Genomic DNA, 15625 nt, shown 5'->3' on the forward strand with positions numbered 1-15625 from the left:
GAGTTTGGTTTTACTTTGAAAATCCGCGGAGATGAATTAACCCTTGTGTTGTCTTCCCATCGACCGAAATGGACCTGGTTTGGTTTGCCTGTTTTAAAAAGCCTAAAGTAGCCTGTAAAGTCTCCCCCAGGTCTGTCTTACGTCTTCTCAGCCAACTTGATTCCAACTTATTACCATTACTCGTTTTACACTTGTGTTTGGAATGTATGGTCACTGCACCTCATTTACATTAATTATGCCTAATTTTTGAGTAGAAATTCTGAATTATTCTGCCCAATAGTTAAGCTCAAAGGAACATATGATTATGTATTATCACAGATTTGGACCCGGGTAGACAATGAAAGTAGTGATCCTCAATATTTATTTTAGTGTTGCATGTTAGTTTTGGGGAAATTTGGTTGAAATAAACCTATATTTCTGATACAAAAACTTTTGACTGGAGGACAACACGAGGGTTAAAAACCTTTCATGCTTTCATCTCTGCTGCTGACACACACACACACACACACACACACACACACACACACACACTCTCTGCTACACGTGTCCCCAGAGCGATGGAGGACAGGCGGGATGAACAGCCACTGTGGTTTTCGAAGCTGCTGGTTGTTAGACTCGCCGTGTGTTTGGCGAGCGAACAGGAAGAGAGGTCGTGTAATTGACTCTTGATGTAATTACAGCAGAAGTCAACGCTGTTTTCTCCTCGGCAGGTCACTGCCAGGTGATCAGACTCCAGCTTTCGCTGATTAAAATGGTATCACACCCAGACGAGCTCTGATGATGATGATGATGAGATGTGTTAAGGGTGCGTGTGAAACTCATCAGCGGTAACATGTATGTTGGAGATCAGCGATATGTGTGTGTTGAATTCAGATTCGGTTTTCTTTTTGACCATTTTTAAGCATTAGGCGATGATCAAGAGAGAAGCAATCAAACTTCAAACGCCGAGGAGTGCTCCACCTTGATTATTTCTGTTTCTATCAAACTACTTCTATTTCTTACATCATATCCAGCGATCTGATCAGTGATGCGGGAAAAAAAATACTGTAAAGCTATTATACGGTAGCATAATGAGGGTCCCTACATGTAAACCGAAGCATTGAGAACTTTGTAAATGTACAGACAGTTTATTAAAAAGATAAAGCCGGGCGCCATCTTGGGAAAACAGTCATGACCAGTTGAACGCCGTGCTTGAGCTATGTTACTGGTTGCGTGGCGTTCGTGGTTGGACTGGTCATGGACTGGTTTTCCCAAGAAACAAAAACAGCAACACATGGATTACATGTTGCATCTTTTCCTGTGAAGGCAATTTAAATCCACCGTGGGAATGGCGGACTCCGGCACGAATAAAAACCAGTAAGCAGATAAGAGAGACTTTAGTGTCATCTGTCTGTATACGGTGCAGCACAGCACAAAGAACAAGTCCCAAAAAACCAAAAGAATGAATGATGCAACATTCAGACTCCACAGTGAGGCTGATTTCCTGTAACCTGACTCCACCAGATGGATCGCTTCGCATTTGCTCGCCATATCCATCTGGGAACTTTCCGTTGGAGAACTTTTGGGAAGGGGTGAAAATACTGGTTAGCTGATTGGATGAACCATCTGTCTATCACCTATGTTGGTGATAGACGGGTCAAATCAACCAATCGGATCCACGAAGTGTATGAAAATACAACCACAAGCCCGCCCCTGCTGCTGCAGGCAAAGCATAGCTCGTTAGCTCAGCATGCAAGCAACATGTCGGTAAAGGAGATTTGCCGTTTGTGTAACGAGAATTTAGGAATTAAAGGCCCCATTTCAGGTTCCCGGACCGCTGTCTGAAAATCCTGGTTAGTTGATTGGATAAACCATCGGTCTATCACCACCTAACCCGCCTCAAAACCAACGCTGATTGGCCCGGTCGTTCGGCTCCAAATTTTCTCTATCTCAAGATGCCAGACTGATCTGCGAGTGGAAAACTGGAGCTCGCGAGATCAGGACGATCCCACGAGGCTAGTTTTCCTGTAAGATAAAAAAAATATGTGTATATATATATATATATATATATATATATAAAACAAACATGTAGTGCAGTACGCAGGAAAACTTTACAACACTGTAATAAGATAATAGAAAAGTTTGGTGTTTTGGAACATATGAAATCTAATGAAAAAGATATAATACAATTACATTTTTAATCTTCCGCCTGCCACTTGTTCTGGTTCTCTCTGCCACTGTAACCGGGTTAATAAGTGAGCCTTGCTGCTGTAACATCCTACGTATTTACCTGCGACATTGCTGTAATCTGTGTGTAAACGGCAGCAGCGGTAATCATGAAGAATGGATGCGGTCGATGTTTTTTAAAAAGCTTCAGATTAATAACGAGATGCTGTTCAGAGAGCAGCTGTGGCTCCTCTGTGGGCATCAATGAGCTTTCATCTCTGCTGCTGACACACACACACACACACACACACACACACACACACACACAAACTCTCTGCTACACGTGGCTTAATTTGCAGCCTGCATATGCATTTCCATCAACAGGAATGAGGTCTGATGGCATGAAGCCTCCTGGCTGCTGCCCACTGAACAGTTCACGGATGAAATAGTCGGCGTGATCAGAGGATGTATTGATTAGAGCTGATAGCTGATTAGCTTTTAATGAGTAGATTGTGGGGAAGCACGTCCTTTTAATATGCAGTTGTCTTTCTTGAATTATCTTCTAACCCAACAGATGATGACTCATCAGGCCGACTTTAAAAAAAATAAATGTAAATGTCTATTTAAGCTCCGGGTGTGAAAAGCCTCATTGTGTCACGGCAATAATTAGCTTCCTAACGGTTATTTCCACAGCTGTTTAACCGTTACAGGCTGCTGTGGTTGTTTTTTTTTTTAAAGGGAACTCTTTTATGTGTGATGTCACTTGAGGCAGCGTCGGCTCAAGACTACAAATTTAAAAAAGGAATAAATCTGGAGGTGTGGAGTTAGAAAGATTTGCAGACCTCTGTTAGCCCGCCGCTCATCTCTGCTGCAGGCTACATTAGCCGCTAACCAGTGTTGGGAGTAACGCGTTACAAAAGTAACGCAATTACAGTAATGTATTCCTTTTTGCTGTAACGCAGTAATATAATGCATTACTAATTAAATTTCGGTAATATTATTACCCGTTACAATCTCAGTAACGCGAGTTACAACAAATTTTAATGCAACATTTTTTAAGAATTTCCCAACACCACGAAGCATTTGTTCACAGGAATAAAAAGCCGTGCGTATTATTTCATAACATCTGTGTCCCAACAGGTGACGGTACGTCGGGAATTAATGTTTAGGTTGTTACACGTAAATCATTGTAGTTTATCAGCCGTGGAGAATAACTCTGCCTGTAGTAGAACTGCTTCAAATGGCAACCAAAAATGCTTGTCTTTTACTGTGACCATTTACTGTTCAATATGTTGCTGTCATGAACGGTAATAATTATTACAGTTGCAGTTTTACAAACAACAAAGTGAGCAACTTAGCTTAAAGGACATGTTGCATCTCAGTAAGCTAGCAAGAGTACACAACAGACAACTTCCGTGTAGGCTACTTCAAAATAAAAGCACTTCCTGTGACATTTGCAGTAAAACTATATTATTGTTAAAAAAAAATAAGGGTGTGGACCTTTTCACATATCAGCTGTAAATCAAGTACTGTAAATAATGTAAATAGTTAGTTTTAATCACTCTATAATTGACCATTTCCTTTAGACTGTTTTAAACTAAACAACATGAATTTCTTATTCAAGTGCTTTAAATAAACATTTTACAACAATGCCATACTTCAATACAACCATAAGATACTTTTAATTGAGTATTTTCATTTTCTCCTACTTGTATATTGTATGTTTTACTTATCTATTTTTTATAGCTTTAGTTACTTTGCATATCCATATTAATTATACAAAAGATTATGAATAATCTATGATGTATCAAAGTGGATAAAGAGGAGACTTTATTGATCCAGTGGTGAAATTCACAAGCTAGCTGCCAAGTCAAACTTCCGCTATTATTTTGGTGAAAGTAACTCAAAAGTAATGCAAAAGTAGTGTAACGCATTACAATTCAGAGACAGTAATATTGTAATGTAACTAATTACTCTCAAATGACAGTAACTAGTAATCTATAATGTATTACATTTTGAAAGTAACAACACTGGCGCTAACTAGCATTTCAAACACCCAAATCTGCAACTGAACTGTCGGCCGTCGAGTTGCCTTGTGGGTAACGGTGGCACCAGGTTTGGACAATGAAGAAGAATGTTAAGCATAAAAGGAGGATAAACATGTATACAGGAGGAAAAGAGGAGATAGAAAAGGAAAGGAGGAGGCAGAGGAGGAAATGAGGAGGTGGAGAAGGAAAGGAGGAGGTAGAGAAGTAAAGGAGGAGGCGGAGAAGGAAAGGAGGAGGTTGAAAAGTACAGGAGGAGGTGGAGGAGGGAAGGAGTAGGTAGAGAAGGAAAGGAGGAGGTAGAGACGTAAAGGAGGAAGAAGATTTATTTATTTATATTAGGACAATGCACATTAATTAACATTTCTGTAAATGCGCCAGTGTTAGCCAGTCGGCTAATTTTCAGCTGTAGTCCTAGTTGCATGCATGTCTTTATGGTGGGAAGAAACCGGAGCACCCGGAGGAAACCCACGCAAGCACGGGGAGAACATGCAAACTCCACACAGGGAAGGAGGAGGTGGTAAAGGAAAGGAGGAGGCAGAGGAGGAAATGAGGAGGTGGAGAAGGAAAGGAGGAGGCGAAGAAGGAAAACGAGGAGGTTGAAAAGTACAGGAGGAAGTGGAGGAGGGAAGAAGTAGGTAGAGAAGGAAAGGAGGGGGTAGAGACATAAAGTAGGAGATGGAGGAGGGAAGGAGGAGGTGGTAAAGCAAAGGAGGACACAGACGATGAAAAGAAGGGGAGAGTAGGTGGAGAAAAAGCAGAGGAGGAGGAAGAAAAGGAGCGAAAGAACATCTGTGAGGTAAATGTCTGCGTCCTCCGATGATGTCATCCAGCTGCGTCAGCAGATGTTGCCGATGTCACCGGAGGCCCCGCCGAGGAGCCGCAAAAACAGCACGGGATCGGAGCCACCGTCGTCAAGCCCGTTTCCATGACAACAGCTGCAGATCTCCCCCTCAGCGTGCATCTCGAGCACAGATGGATGAACACTCTGTGATTTCTTCCTCTCGAGGGGGGTGGGGGCAGGTGTGTGTTTACCTGCAGGGGGGCGACGCTACGAGGCATGTGACCATCTGTGATGTCACCAGCTGGTCCTGTGGGATGCTGGGAGGTTGCTTCACCTCCACTTAAGGGCTTTTACACTCGACCACAACAGGATCTGTGTATAGAGGAGGACAAGGAGAGGGAGAGAAGGAAAGCGGGAATGTGGGGGAGGAAAAGACGAGGTATAGGAAGGAAAGAGAGGGTACAGTAGGAAAGAAGAGGAGGTAGAGAAGGAATGGAGGACATAGAGCATTATGTAATAGTTAATTACAAAATGCGGAGACAGTTATTACACATTGCGTTGAGGGTTTTTATTACAAAATGCAGCAGATTATTACATAACGCGGGTGTTATTACATAATGAAGTGACCTTTTATTACATTTTGACGTTTTTTTTACATCATGCGTTGCTATCACATATTGCGATGCTACACACTGGACCTAAAACTCTGCAGGGGCTGAAAAAAAACCTTGTTTGTTCCTCCCGTTGTGTTTCTGTGATGAGCCCGGGTGGGTCGGCTTCTAAGTGGCTGTTTCCACCAGGCCGAGCCGTGCCACTCTGTGCCGGGCCAGCTGGCTGCTCACAGCAGAGTCCCCCCCCCCCCCAGTCAGCGGAGTCAGTGACCTGATTGGCAGACAGAAGCTGTCCCAGATTAAAGGAGCATTTACATAGTACCGCTGCAAAAATAGTACTCCCCCGACCCCCCCTGGAAGTTCCTCGTCTGAGCTTCCCCCGATCACACTTCACTAAGATTATGTCGGAAATATGAAAATGTCTTTAAATAATCATTTCCTCAGCTTTATAATCCTATTAACCGTAGATTAAATTTTCTTTTCTTGTCTGTTTGCCTTTGAAGTCTTTGAACTCTCTCTCTCTGCTATCAGCTGCTGCAGGGTTTTTCCTCTAAGGCCTGAACTCCAGAAATCCTCGACCTCCCGCGCGCTGAGCTGGGTCACGCTGATATCCATACTTTCACCTGGTTTTCAAGGTTTATTCTGGGTTTTATTACAATGAATACGGACAGGGAACGGAGAAAGATGACATTACAACGCTCCATCAGTGGAATCATTTTCCAGCCCGTGTGAGCACTCGTCCTTAAGCCTCACTTGGGACACTTTCTGTTTCCATTTACAGTTTATGGGGCCAAGCAGGGCCACAGGTGTGACCCTCATGAGTAAAGCTGGTTAAACCCATTTCTCTTATGTGCTGTGAACACAGCACAGCGTGCGTGCATGTGTGCGCGTGTCACTCTCTCTGTCTGTCTGTCTGTCGGTCTCGCTGTGAGAAATCAAGACAGCCAAAACCACCATGAACCTACACTCCCCTAAAAGATTATTAGGAACACCTGTTACATTTCTCGTTAATGCAATTATCTAATCAACCAATCACATGGCAGCTGCTTCAATGCATTTAGGGGTGTGGTCCAGGTCTAGACAATCTCCTGAAATCCAAACTGAATGTCAGAATGGGGACGAAAGGTGATCTAAGCAACTTTGAGCGTGGCATGGTTGTTGGTGCCAGACGGGCTGGTCCTGAGTATTTCACAATCTGCTCAGTTACTGGGATTTTCACCCACAACCATTTCTAGGGTTTACAAAGAATGGTCTGAAAAAGGAAAAACATCCAGTATGCGGCAGTCCTGGGGGGCGAAAATGCCTTGTTGATGCAAGAGGTCAGAGGAGAATGGGCCAAGTGATTCAAGCTGATAGAAGATCAACTTTGACTCAAATAACCACTCGTTACAACCGAGGTCTGCAGCAAAGCATTTGTGAAGCCACAACACGCACAACCCTGATGCGGATGGGCTACACCAGCAGAAGACCCCACCGGGTACCACTCATCTCCACTAAAAATAGGAACATGAGGCTACAATTTGCACAAGCTCACCAAAATTGGACAGTTGAAGACTGGAAAAATGTTGCCTGGTCTGAGGAGTCTCTATTTCTGTTGAGACATTCAGATGGTAGAGTCAGAATTTGGTGTAAACAGAATGAGAACATGGATCCGTTGTGCCTTGTTACCACTGTGCAGGCTGGTGGTGGTGGTGGGGGTGTAATGGTGTGGGGGGGATCCCTTTCACCTTCAGAACTGCCTTAATTCTTTGTGTCATTGATTCAACAAGGTGCTGGAAGCATTTTTTAGAAATGTTGGCCCATATTAATAGGATAGGGTCAAACACAGTATTACTATGGTGTTCCTAATAATTCTTTAGGTGAGTGTATAGGTTTTATTTTGAAATATATTTTATTTTTGTAAAGTATCCGGCTGCACAATGGTCTTCCTGTTTGTGATTACCTGCCTGGCTTGACACGTTCGCTCACGTCTTGTGGCGTTTTTTTCATTTTTTGCGGGGTGCAAATGTTCCACCAAAACAAGTTCCTTCCTGAGACTATTTTACAGATCCACCATCGTTTAAAGAAATGCAAAAAAATGTCTCCTATCCCAGAACGTATCTGTGTGGTTTAGCCAGACCTTACTCCACAGCACTGTGGAATAGGTCTGGCAATGTGTGACTATTCGGTAACAATTTACTTGAAGGTATTTACATAAGAGTGACATGACACTGTCATGAAGACATGACACTGTCATGACACAGTTATGAGACATGAACCCTAACCATAACCATAACTTGTCATGACAAAAACCGAACGACACTTCCTAAAAGAAGCGTTATGTCATAAACGTTTATGACTTGTTTATAATGTTTATTACATGTTCATGACAGTGTCATGTCACTCTTATGTAGATACCTTCAAGTTAAGTATAACCACCTATTCAAGTATAAAAGCAACGGCAACATGAAAATCTCCTGCACACGTTTGCTCACAATCAGCCTGGAAAAGTGCTTTCAGCCTTAAATTGGAGGTGATAATCTGCGGAGTCTGTCAACTTCAGAAATCTCTAACTCAGTTTAGAACTTCAATCTCAAAGCATTCAGAGTATCAGAGTTGGGATTTGAGAAGTTAATTCTCTCCTTCTGTCTCAGGGAATTGTAGTTTTCACCTTTTTACTTTGTAAAAGTCAAACCTTGCAAGGGGAACAGCAGGAATCACAGTGGAGAGGGAAAATGGCTTCAGGACACATTCAGGGACCCGCTGTCAGCTCAGAAAACTGCCGCCACTCTGTCTGTCTCTGACTGGATCACGCTGTGCAGACTCAATTCACAGGTTTCTATTCTGAGTCAGGAGGTAGAGAGTTGTTGGAAAGAAACGGAAGTTAACACAGAGAGGGAGAGAGGATACGTGATGGATTGATGAATCACCAGTTATTATTATTATTATTATTATTATTATTATTATTATTATTATTAATTGTCATCATGAGACAGACTGAAGGTGAAAAACAACAAGATTTGAGTGAGAATCTGTGCTTCAACATCTTTTTATAACCCAAACATTTCAGCTTCTGCAGGAGATATGTGCCTCATGGAAAGAGACAGAGACTAGATTTGGGACGAGATTTTTTCCTCTCATTCTCCTCAATCAAGAGTTCATTAAATGCTTCTGTTTCAAGTCATCAAAGTCCCCCGAAGCTTTTCCGTGTATCCAGAAGTCGAGCTGCTCCTGAGTTTTCCGTAACAATTATTATTTGGGTTATTACAGTATTCCTGCAATGCCTTGCAGTCTCTGCCGGCCATTACATACATACATACATAGATAGATAGATAGATAGATAGATAGATAGATAGATAGATAGATAGATAGATAGATAGAAACTTCATTGTATATTTGTATATTAACCACACTACCTTACATAATTACTTTGTCATTCAGAGGGACTTTATCAGACTTGCTCTGATGTCTGGCTTTTACTTCATCTTCCACGTATGAACTTGGAAAAATTGCTTTTAACTTTAGTGCACCTGACTTGTGGAACAAAATACAGAACCTTTTTTTTTTTTTTTAAATCAACACACTTGTGCCTTTAAGGACATTTTAAAAGTCTGATTTCGGACCTCCTAACTTCTACTTGTAATGGCTTAACATAGTTGTATTTCTTTTGCATCCTGGTTGTTCTGATCTGTTCTGATCAAATACATTTTTACAATTCAGAAAATTTTAGTGTCTTTCTATTTTTCTTATGATGGCGTTGGTAGGGTTGGGCATCGAGAACCGATTCCTAATCGGAATCGTTTCAAAAACTACGATTCCATCGTTTTGGAATTGTTTGGAGGATTTGGTTTCAAATCCGATCATCACTTCCCAATTTAACATGTGCAAGTTTTGGTTTCCGTAGCAGCCAGGTGCTTGTTGTGTTGCAGCCATGGAGCTCAGTAAGCGGCGCTCTAGTCTGGCTTTATTTTACGTTGAAAAAACTGTAAAACTGCAATCCACCATTGAATCAAAATAAAACTTTCCTCTTATTTGTGAAATAAGCATGCGACCCGTTTCAACTCCACCACTCAAAGAATTGGAATCGAGAATCGATAAGAATCGGAATCGAAAGGAAGAATCGGAATTGGAATCAGAATTGTTAAAATCCAAACGATGCCCAACCCTAGGCGTTGGTTCCTTTTCTGTGTTGTTTTCTTTGTCTTTGTAACTCAACGTCATTGTAAATGAGGGCCGCCCCTCAATGATCTCTCGAGTATAAATATATTTTTTGGCCAATTTTGATATGTTTTGAATGACTCTCACTAACGTTTCATTTGCGGCAAATGGGATTGCTCTGGTGCAGCCGTAAGATCCCCCAGATGTCTCTCATTTCGGCCAGATGTGCGTTACCTTCCGCTTTCTTTGCGTTGGCATTCTAAACTCTGGTGGATTTCTGAGAACTTTGGTTAACTGCTCCTCAGATCTCTGCAGGGTAAATCCAGACAGCTAGCTAGACTATCTGTCCAATCTGATTTTTCTGTTGCACGACTAAAACAACCTTTGAACGTACACACGTTCCACCAAAACAAGTTCCTTCCCGAAGCTATTTAGCAGAGGCACCGTTATTGCGTCCGGCACTTAGCGCCGCCCAACGGCGATTGTGATTGGTTTAAAGAAATGCCAATAAACCAGAGCACGTCTTTCTCCCATCCCGGAATGCTGTGTGGACTGGCTAGACCCTCGTCTGCAGCGCCGTGGAGGAAGGTCTGGCAATGCGAGACTACTAATGACGCTAATCCACAGTGATACTGCTAAGACTGATAACGATGCATAAAGAAAAGATTGTCCTCCTGCGTTTAGTTGAAGATGCCACCAGGGTGCCCGTGAAGGCGGAGAGCAGCAGGACTTAAATGTCTGATTTCTGAGAGTTAAAAAAGAAACCAGTCTTCCCGCGCAGTCGAGCCGAGAGCTTCCCCTTCAGGAGCACCGGGATCCTCCTGCTCTCTCAGCGGGAACTCTGGGCCGACAGCGGGCTGACTCCTGTTTGAACTCCGGCTCGCAGTTAAATTCAGCTCCACAGCTTTTAATTATACGTCCAAGTTCAGTCTTCAAAACCATGCGAGCAGATGTTGGTTTGAAAAGCTGCGGCGGATTGTGTCGCCTGATACCGCGGCTCGTCTGAGGGTTTTCAGAGAGCTTCTCTTATGTTTTTTTCGCCTCTCGAGTGTCATTTGTTGTCGTCTTGAGGCAGAATATGATAATAGCAGCTGCTTCGTGACAAGCGGAGCTCTGTAAGGAGTTCATAAGTTTAAGACCAGGAAATGTTCTGAACATCGGTGAACAACGTCATCGGTTTGTACAACTTTCAAGACCCCCCCAATCAAGAGAAGTTCCTTAAGAAACAAAACAAGATTTTAAGAGGACAATGTCACTGACTACGTTTACATGCACATAATATTCTGTTTAATATATATTATGTTACATTATATTTAATATTATTCCGAAAAAGACTATTTCGACTAAGCTGTTTACATGGCTAATGTAATTGAATATTCCCCTACTATTCCTGTTTACATGTAGCCGTGCAAGGTTTACAAGGTTTGCGTAAAATGCTATATTCGCAAAAAGGCCTTATTCGAGGCGTATTTGAGCTATGTTACTGGTTGCACGGCGTTTGTAGTTCGCCTGGTGATAACTGTTTTGCCAAGATGGCGCCTGCATGTATAAATGAACGCTACAGTCTTTCTAAACTATCTTTTTAATAAACTGTCTGTACACTTGCAAAGTTCTCAATGCGTCAGTTTACATGTAGGGACCCTCATTATGCTACCGTGGAAGTGTGGTGATATTTTGAGCCTTGTTAGTGGTGTAGAAATAGAGATTTCTTTTGACTTTACCCTCTGCCCTGAAGGCTAGCGTTATAAGCTAATCACCGGTTTGCGCTAGCTTGTTTCAAGCTAGAGACACATTCGATTAGCATGAAAACAGATCCCAGAGAACAGTCGACTCGGTACACGTATGTTATTAACCCTTAGGTTAATTTTGCGCCGGAATTGTCCTGTAAGGCAATCCATATAGGAGAGAAAAAAAAAAAAAACGTCTTGGGCATCGCTAAGCTCTGGACGCAGCGATGGTGGCTCTGCAAAATAATCTCAGCAAGGAACTTGTTTTGGTGGAACAGCTGCACCCCGCAAAAGAAAACGCCACATACAATATTAAATGAAGTTAACTGTTGACACGCTACAGTAACGTGAGCTTTTGAAATTAGCAGGATACATGGTTAATCATAATCTGTGTACCAGTGTATTGCCATGTGTATTTCGTCTACAGCAATCCCACCAATCGGTCCCAAAACGTCCCAGTTAGAGAGGAAATGCAGTAAACATATTCTTTGTAGAAAATAAAAAAAAACTACAATAAATAACCGAAAGAATCAAGCCGGCATGCCTTGTTGCACAATCCAAATGTTCTTCAAAACCTACCATTTTCAGCGTCTAGCTTGCTAGCTGGAGGATGGTTGTTAGACAGAGTTAGACAACGGCAACACACAGAGAGCGGAAGGTGAAGGACATCCAGGCAATTATCCTGGAAATGTACTTCCGTTGATTCCAGACTAATTCATCCGTGAATACACTGAACATGCTTTATTAAGAGTAACATTTGTTCTTGAGCGGTTTTATTTTAAAGATATGAATGAAGGCTCCGTAAGACGTACGAAAAATGTTTGGGTGTCCAGAAGTTTTCTTTTCCGGACTGAACTTTATTCTTATCATTCCTCCGTTACTTTTAGTTAATGAATGCTACAATCGAAATGTAATAACTTTAAAAATGAGTTGCCATGAACATGTCTGAGAGCTTCAGGTATCTTGCAATAAACCTGAATGATGCAAAGAACAGCTGACAGTTTGTGATTTATCATCTTTCTCCTCGACTCAGACTCAACGTTTGATGTTTTAATAAAGACACAGTGTCACAGGAAAGAATTCTTCTCTTCATCTTCTAAGTCATATCAGCAGATATTCTTCACATTCAAACAGTTTTCAGTCAAATAGTAGCTTTGTGTTGTCCTGTGTGCATGTGCGCGCGTGTGCGTGCGTGTGCATGCGTGCGTGCAGCAGATTAAATGGAGGATGTGATGGTGTATTTTCGCTGACGTTCTGTCAGATCAGTCACTGTGAAAGAACTCTACCGTCTTTTTTTTTCTTTCTTCCTCAGAAGTGTGAACGCCTGCAGGAGATAATCTGCTTTTCTTCCTCTTCTTTCTCTCGGCTCCTCATCCTCTTCCATCTATCCTTCTGTACTTTTGTATTCTTTCAACTATTTCTTTTCTGTTCTTCCTCCGTCTCGCATGAGACATAAATACTCACCGTCTCGCCTCACTTGTCTATTAAGTTTTTTATTTATTTTTTACTTGTGTCCATTCAAAGAGGAAAGTTTTTTTACTCCTTGTCATCCAAATTTGGTGTCATCTGTTATCCTGGACCTCGTTAGGCCCATTTTAGGGGGGCTGAAGCTACCCTATAATGTTCCTAATCCTCCCCACCAACTAATAAGTAAAATAATAATTAAAAATGTTTTTATACACTGCACTCTGTATCACTCACTACAATGAATCAATATTTCTTCACCATTTATGTGTCTAGAAGATAAAGTTACTGCATCTTTTGTTTAACAGAGGAGAAATGGAACAAGTTGTTAACATCTTGGCTGTAGTTCTAATACAGGAACAAAAGATGTGAGTGCAGGTTTTGCATACCCTGGGGGCTAAGACCCCACCCCCCCACCCCCCTCCCCTGGCTTTCAATCCCAGTGATATCCCTTTCTGTTATGCATTTCTTTTCATTTTTTCCTGGAAAGCAGCATTTTCTCTGTTTTTTATTTCCCTCCGCCGGCTCTGCATGCAGTCTGAGGAGAGGATGAATATTTCATGGCGAGGGATCCCTCCACCTTTCCTCCCTCGAGAACAAGTTTCCAGAGCAAAGTGAATCATCTGTAGTCAGCAGCTCACCTTTTACTCTAACAAATAAAGCTCGCCATCCATTCACGGTCGCCAGTCGAATATGGTTAGGTGAGATACGGCTGCACTCAGAGGAGAAAGCTGGTCGTTTGGGAGCGTTGTCTCTGGACTTCAAAAAACTGTTCTCAGAACAAATGCTAACAAAGAAGGCAAAGAAAGTAAGAATTTATTGAAGTGAACTGGAAACTTCCCCTCATGTAAAGGTAATTCCCCACTGAATTTACGTGAGAGATATTTGTACGAAGACAAGCAGGGAGTTAATTCCTCGCGTTTCTGTGGCTTCTTTCGAACCAAAGATGTTATTTCATGCAACGGGTAAAAAACAAATGTCAGAGTTGTATTGTTCTGAAGTTTTAGTTGTCTGTTCAACCCTTGTGTTGTCCTCCCGTCTCAACGTTGAAATTAACACTTTTGGTTTTTGCTGTCTTTAACTTTTGCTTTGCTTTTTTCAACCATTTTGTCACATTTTTAGTGCTTTTTTTTCACTATACTGCCAACCTATTACAACTAGGTTTACACTTAATTTTGGAATTCATGACCAATAAACCTCATTAATATGAAATTATATTAATTATTAATTATTAATGGGTTAATGAAATTATGAGACTTAGGGCAAGAAGACCGCAGGATGAGTTTGACATCTGTTTCTCCGCCTACCTCGTCCGCATCTTATTTACTGAATGGTCTGAGTCATCGGCAAAGGCTGACGTCACCGGCACACAACGAAAACCGTCAAATGACCTTGATTAACAGGAAGAGAACAAGTCTTCTTTTCATTCCTATACAACAAGGATTTATAAAACCTTATGATCTGACACTTAAACGCAACATCCTCTCGTAACCTCGCAAAGATTGGCTGAACCCAAAGCTTTTTCTTTCTTTTAAGAAGCAAAATATCATCATCATGTTTCTGAATTTTGGTTCCGACCTGCAGTGCAAAAGCTGTCAATGTCTCAGTAACTCTCAGCGTCAGATACGACGCAAAAAGCACCGCTCAGCGTCTGTATGGGACGAACAGGGCAGAGGAGAGGCGCGACCATGCCGCTTGAAGATGATGTAGTATTAAGAGCGACAACGGTAGCGAGTACGATGAAAGACCGAAATGACGCGTAGGGAGGTTGGTTGGGGGGGGTGGATGGGTCAAACAACACAGGGCTTTCACCCAGGAGACCGGGGATCGTGTCCCGTTCTTGTACCGCGTGTCACTGAAACATACATTTAGTAACTCCACCCACCATCTTTTTCCTAAACTTAACTGTCCCGTTCTTGTGCCACATGTCAGTCAGTATGTCCCGACCCAGAGCGTGAAAGTGACGTCATTAGACTACCACAGGCAATACAACTTTTCACTGACTTGGACTCATATACATCACAATACTCCACTATAGTGCAACTTACATCTTTATAAATACTATTTATGTTGTACATTTTTATATGCCACTTGCATATACCTTGTACATTCTTTCCTTTGTATTTTTTATTTGTATTTTTGAATAGTTGTTCTTGTATTTTATCCTATTTATTATTTCTTTTATATTCTGTGTGTGTGCTGTAGCACTGAAATTTTCCAATGTGCGATCAATAAAGTCTATCTAATCTAATTTAAGGGTTGATGCCGCTGACGGTTTTTGTTCTCCAGAATCAACTCTCTTTTTAAAAAAACGTTGTGACAGTGTTATGAAATACGGTCGATGAGAACTTGCGAATCAAAAGCAATGGTTTCGGCATCCGCATCAATCAGCAGACCGTTTCTCCCTGTGTTTCAACACAACAGGGATTAATGATTACCGGACACACAGAACAACCTTGAGCAACATCACACGGGTCCTGAGTCACAGTGTTGCGGCAGATTTCATCACCGCCTCCCTCTCAGTGCAAGAGGACAGAGCCGCCCCATGCCGCGCTGGCGCTTCACCCAGCAGCAGCAGCATTTGAAGTGCAGGCTAACGAGTGTAATGGATGTGGATGCTGCGGAGCGCTCGCAGGCTTCAAACAAAAGCCTCCGGAAACGATGGAAGACAGAAACAGAAATCAGTTCTTGTTTTATTTTGATCTCGCATGA

General features: G+C 42.0%; 1 protein-coding gene across 3 annotated transcripts in view; it reads left to right on the forward strand.

Annotated features, from left to right (window-relative positions):
* Positions 1-15625, forward strand: part of grm8b (glutamate receptor, metabotropic 8b) — a 157067-nt gene that overhangs the window by 59327 nt on the left and 82115 nt on the right. The gene's annotated exons all lie outside the window — the stretch shown is intronic.

Source organism: Perca flavescens, chromosome 8, assembly GCF_004354835.1.
Source record: "Perca flavescens isolate YP-PL-M2 chromosome 8, PFLA_1.0, whole genome shotgun sequence".
NCBI classification, from domain to species: domain Eukaryota; kingdom Metazoa; phylum Chordata; class Actinopteri; order Perciformes; family Percidae; genus Perca; species Perca flavescens.